Consider the following 6,624-nt stretch of genomic DNA (forward strand, 5'->3'; position numbering starts at 1 on the left):
TAGCCTCCAGCCTCCCTTTAATGAGGAAAACTTTTATTACATTTAGGATTCACCTAGGTAATCCAGGATAATCTCTTCTTCAAGATCCTTAATTTTAATTTTATCATATCTGTTAAATCCCCTTTGTCACAAGATGTAACATTCACAATTTGCAGGAATTAGGGCCTGAATATCTTTAAAGGCCTAACAATTACAGAGTTGAGAAAACAGAACACCTCCCAAACTTACCTGATAGAACTAATATAAGCTGGATACAGAGTCTATCCAGATAAGTATAAGAAAACAATATTTATATTTAGAATGGATAATTCCTTAAACAAACTGGTAGCAAACCAAATCTAACCACGTATTTTAAAAAGAGTAAGGTTATATACAATTTTTAAAAAGATGCAAATTTACAAATGAATTAATAAAAATTTCACATTAACAAGTTAAAGAAAAAATGATCACAAATTTAATAGGAGCAATATAAAAAGTTGAATATAGCAGCAATCATTTGCTATAAGCTGCTTAACAAATTGGAAATGAAAGAAACATCCTTAAATTGATCACATGTACCTTCAAAGTTAAACAGCAAATACTATATTTAGTTGTTAAAATATAAAAGCATTTTTATGTTCAAAGTACAAATGAGGATCTAATATCACCAGTTCTTTTTAACATTGTAATGGGGATCCTACCCAGTTTAAATAAGTAATATTTAAGGATAGAAAAATAGAAAACATTATTATTTACAAATTATATAAATATCTAGAAAAATTTTTGGAATTATTAGGTTTTTCAAATATTCTGGATTTTAAGTCAGCATTCAAAACCAATCACTTTAACTTACATCAGCAACAGGCAAATAAGAAGATGAAATATAAAGAGAAAAATGAAATTCATGAGGCATAGTCCTAAAGAGACATCAAAACATGAAGTATCTAGAGAAAATGCAATACAATTTCATATACTCTCCAAATTGTTAAAAACATATAAAATAACAAAAAGGTACAGAAAAATCCACATCTCTATACTACCAGAAAAATAATTGCCATTACCCCGTAAAAAGCTGTATATACACGAAGCAGAAATCCCACACCTGGGTATAAAACAACATCAAAACTCCTGTACATATCACTGGAAAACATATGTAAGAATTCCTAGTAGCTTTTCCAGTACTAGTAACACAAATAAATATAAAAATCAGGGTAGAAGAATATAGTGTAATATATCCGAACTGTGTTTTACATGCCATACACTACGTGTCCCTTGTAATATACAAGTGAAGATGAACAAAAAACAGTTAGTGGCTGCAACATTTAAGTTCTCAGAAACATTTTGTGGAAATAATAAAGAAAATTACAGAATATGCAGAAAATTTAATTCTTGTTAGATGTTAAAGACAGAAAACATTAAAAACTGCATAATATGCATATATATGTAATATATATATAATGATACTGCTATACAGCTATATTTGGTAAACATATTTTAAATAAGCAAGAGAATCCTAAGTACAAAATTCTGCATAATGGCTTTATTTGAGAGTGGAAAAGTGTAGTTAAATCAGGGAAGGGATAAGTGTGGAACTCTAAAATTAATGAAATAAATAACAAAAGTTTTTGGTTACATTTCTATCATAAATATTCTTTTCTATTTATTAACACTAGACAATATTTTAAAAAATTGACTATACCATAGTGACTATACCATAAAGAGCAAGAAAGAATTCTCTGGGTTTTATAACTAAGAAGCAAGGCAAATTTTTGTGTCAAAATTTATTGAGTTTAGGATCTATGCTATTTAAAGCATTTACAGGTGTTTCTAAAATATACGCACATAAAAAAATCACATTGGATGAATGGGATAATAGGAAAAAATAATTTTGACAAAAAATTTGAATATAAGTTTCAAATAATTTTTTAGTGAAGCAAGTGGATTATGACAAATTGCTGAATCTTAAACATAGGTTTGAAATTAAATAATCTAAAATTATTTTAGGCATAACTAATTAACACTCAAAATTATGTCTTATGTTTTTTATGTGGAAAAGACATTTTACCATTTATTTTTCCAAAAGGAATAGCCTGGAATTTGCAGCTAAGATCACGAGGGTTTGAAATATATATCAGGTTGAAATACTTAGTGTTTTCCAGGTGAATTTTATGTGCACTGTAATGTTATAGAAAGCTTATTGAATATGCAATTTCCAACAGTTAAGCCCTGGTTTGTCTTGCTTGGAAAAACTTAGATTAGGCCAAGAAACAAATATTTTTGGTGAATACAAAAGATAATTCTGATAGGAATAAGTTATGAAGCCCATTTTGAGAAGTTCTTGTTTTAAGTCAAGTCATGCTTCTCAATAAAAAGAGAGAATACTTATTAGAAATTTGCTAAAAGAGTAGATCTTAAATGTTCTAACCACACACACACACACACACACAAACACACACACACACACACACACACACACACACACACACACACAGTAACTAGGTGAGCTGATGGCTATGTGAACTTAGCTTATCCTGGTGATCAGTTCACAATACTTCTATATACCAAAACACCACATTGTACTTTAAATTTACATGTTATTTGTCAAATATATGTCAGGAAAGCTGAAAAAGAGGGAGAGAGAGAGAGGGAGAAAATTCATCCAAAAGAGTTAGAAGTTAATTGGAAAGTAGAATATTTACATACCTCTTGTTAAGAATGTAAATTAATTTTTTTCAGTGTTTATCTGGTTCCTCATAACAACTATTTATTAAAAATAGGCAAGAAACTTTATTTTAATTTAAGGTTGCCAACCTTAAAATGAAAATTAATTTTGTAACTATACTCTACATCATATAACTCATTTCTAGAATTTTCAGTAGAAAAATAACCTAAGAACTATTCAGATCCTACCAGCTGCAGTGCTATGATCTTTATGGTCTTTTATTTATTTTTTTTAAAGATTTTTATCTGTTTATTTGAAAGACAGAGAAAGCAAGAGAAAGAGCATGGGGGTGGGGAGGTGTCAGAGAGAGAGGGAGAAGCAGATTCCCCACTAAGCAAGAAGCCCTACTCTAGGCTAGATCCCAGGACCCTAAGCTTAAGGCAGATGCTTAACCAACTGAGCCACCCAGGTGCCCCTCTTTATGGTCTTTTAAATGAAATGTACTTTTCTGAGAAATCTGTAAATTTAAACTCTGGATTTAGCACAGATTATTAATAGAATTAAAGATGTTAGTGTTCAGAGCACTAAACCTTAAAATAATCTTTTTCATGGAAAAAATAACTTCCATGTAGAAAATTAAAACATTTAGAGAGGGAAAAGCAGGCTCCCTGCTGAGCAGAGTCCAGGAGCTCAGGACTCTGGGACCATGACCTGAGCTGAAAGCAGATGCTTAACCTACTCAGCCACCCAGGTGCCCAGAAAATTAAAACATTTTTACTAAGCTCTAAAACTTCTAAAAAATGCATGTAACTATATTTGCATAGAAAACTCTATTTTTATGTCTAAACTATGTTTTGAATTAAAGTTATGCTTCCAGCCTAACACTTTGTTTTTTTCTTTATTAGTTTCTGATTGGGAAAAACGAGAAGTATCTAACTTTGGGTGAAGGAGCCTTAGTGTTCATGCTGAGTTAGCTGAATCACAACAACATGAAAATAAGACACTTAAGTTGACATAATGCCACCAATGAATAGTTTTTAAAATGCTAGCCACTAGAGGCATTAATCAAACAAATGAAGAAATTACCATTTTTGGTGATCTTCCTAGTTCTCAGAATTTCAATCCTGTGTTATCTGGCTCACTCTTATCCTAAGACACCAAGATGGCTATGATTTCGTCCTTACCTCTACCTACTTTCTCCTTACCTCCACCTGTAGCCTCATCCTTGAGACTCTGCCACTGTGCTCCAGGCACATCTGGTCCAGGGTTCCATCCTGAAAAAGCTGCTAGAAGCCCTTAAGGATCTCAACAATGAGGATTGCTGGTGGGACATAAGCTCCAGCAGCATAAACCTGTAGAGCATGGACCCCTCCCACTGTACCCTATTGCAGCTCACCCTGAGCTCTGAGGGTTTCGTTCTACATGAACCGCTAGTACCACAACCTGGCTGTGGGTTGGAATTTTTTTTTTTAATAGATTTTATTTACTTAATTTTTTTTTAAAGATTTTATTTATTTATTTGACAGAGAGAGAGAGAGAGAGAGATCACAAGTAGGCAGAGAAGCAGGCAGAGAGAGAGGAAGGGAAGCAGGCTCCCTGCTGAGCAGAGAGCCTGATTTGGGCCTCTATCCCAGGACCCTGAGACCATGACCTGAGCTGAAGGCAGAGGCTTAACCCACTGAGCCACCCAGGCGGCCTAGAGATTTTATTTATTTATTTGACACAGACAGACACAGTGAGAGAGGAAACACAAGCAGGGGGAGTGGGAGAGGGAGAAGCAGGCTTCCAGCTGAGCAGGGAGCTTCGTGCAGAGCTTGATTCCAGCACCCTCGGATCATGACCAGAGCTGAAGGCAGACGCTTAACAACTGAGCCACTCAGGCGCCCTTGTGGGTTGGAATCTCATCATCATGTCCAAAATACAGTGCAGTCAGTGAAGACATCATTATACTAAGGGCCAAAGATAATGCGGACATCATGGCTGTAGTATTTGAAGCAACAAATCAAGAGAAGTTTTCAGACTATGAAATTAAGGTTGTGGATTTAGATGTTGAACAACCTGGAATTTCAGAACAAGAGTATAGCTGTGTAGTAAAGATGCCTTCCAATGAATTTGCAGGTATATGCTGACATCTCAGTCATACTGGAGATGCTGTTTATTTTCCTGTGCAGGAAGACAGAGGGAAATTTTACACCAATGGAGAACTAGAAAATAGAAATATTAAGTTGTCGTGAACAAGTAATGTAGGTAAAAAGGAGAAACCAGTTGCCATTGAGATGAATGAGCCAGTTCCACTAACTTCTGCTCTGAGTTACCTGAAATTTACTAAAGCTAATCTCCTCTCTCCTGCCAGTAACAGTGTGTCTGCAGATGTACCCCTTGTAGTAGAAAATTGCTGATATGAGACATTTAAGGCACTACTTGGCTCCCAAAATGGAGGATGAAGGATCTTAGGCATTCTTAAAATCCAAGAAAATAAAATTAAGCTTTCTGAGAACTGCTTTTGAGATGCTAACAGGTTCTTAAGTCTTTTCTGTCACCAATTCATACCTCTGAGTACATACATAGACAGTTTCTATAAATAACTTATTTTTCCCCCTCCCTTCTTTATTACTTAAAGAATAAAGTCCAAAGTCAGGTCTGGTTTTGTTAACCTAGAAATATTTCTACCTTACCTAGATATACTCACGGTTTTCATAGAAAAAGTGTTTTGACTCTAAATACTGTTTTAACAAACTTTTTTCTATTTAAATTAAAGTTAATTGAATCTCAATCATCACAAGACATTGCCTTGATTTGGACCATCACTGTTGCAAGTACCCTAGGGAATTCAGTTCAAGCTACTATATCATATAAATGTGCTTATTTTTTCTATCTAGAGTAGTCTGATATAAATACATGAGATATAGCAATAAGAAATATTTCCAATGCAGTTGGTGACAAGATATTTTGGGGGATTCATATGCCAAACTTATTTTGATATTCTAACTTGAGTTCAAAAATGGGCAGGGAAGGGTTACCTAGGGAGCTCACTTGGTTAAATGCCTAACTCTTGACTTCCTCTCAAGTCATGATCATGGGGTGGGTCCTGAGATCATGGACTCTGTGCTGGGCATGGAGCCTACTTAAGATTCTCTCTCTCTCTCTCTCTCTACCTCTCCTCCTCCGCTCCAAGCCCCACTCATCTTTCTCTCTCTCTTGAAAAAAAAAAAGGAATGAACAGGAGAGTATACCAAATCCTATATGTTTCATTATTTTGTCAATTTGTTAGCAAAAACTAACACTTTTTTCAGAAGCTTTATGCACCCAGAGCTGTGTGGGCTTTAGAAGACTAGCATTGTTATAAGCCAATGTTCAGAAAAATACAGACCAGGGATTAGCATCATATTCTAAAGAGGATGGAGGCCATTAAATATTGTGGCAAATGGTCTTAGAAGACTTAATAGCTCCTGAGAGTGTCACAGAACTAAAACATAGCACAAATTTTGGCTTAAAACTGACCAGCACAATATCATGCTGTAAGTCACTCTTATATATGTTTCTGAGGGGACATTGTAAGAGAGGTATTGGGAGGCAATAGCAAGCAATGGTTAAAATGTAGATTCTTGAATTGTAGTTCTTGAGTATGAATCATGGCTCAACCATTTATTTGCTTTATGACTTTGGGCAAGTTAATTATATCATTAAGCCTTACATCATTCCTTATCTATAAAATGTAGTTAATGAAAGTCCCCAAATCACGGGATTATTAATAATACAATGAGATAAGTTATGGAAACTTTTTTTTTTTTTTTTGGGTTTGGGTTTTGTTTTGGTTTGGTATTTTTTTTTTTTTTGCTTTATTTTTTAAATATATTTTTAAATTTTGTTTTTTGTTTTTTTATTTTTTTACAAGTATAGCTAACACACAATGTTATATTAGTTTTAAGTATACAATATAGTTATTCAACATTCTTATACATTATCCTATGCTCACCACAGTG

At 34.0% G+C, this 6,624-nt stretch overlaps 1 pseudogene; it reads left to right on the forward strand.

Annotated features, from left to right (window-relative positions):
- Positions 1-5,095, forward strand: part of LOC116575939 — a 46,238-nt pseudogene extending 41,143 nt beyond the window's left edge.
- Positions 5,096-6,624: the final 1,529 nt, after the last annotated feature.

This window comes from Mustela erminea, chromosome 17 (assembly GCF_009829155.1).
Source record: "Mustela erminea isolate mMusErm1 chromosome 17, mMusErm1.Pri, whole genome shotgun sequence".
Classification (NCBI taxonomy): Eukaryota; Metazoa; Chordata; class Mammalia; order Carnivora; family Mustelidae; genus Mustela; species Mustela erminea.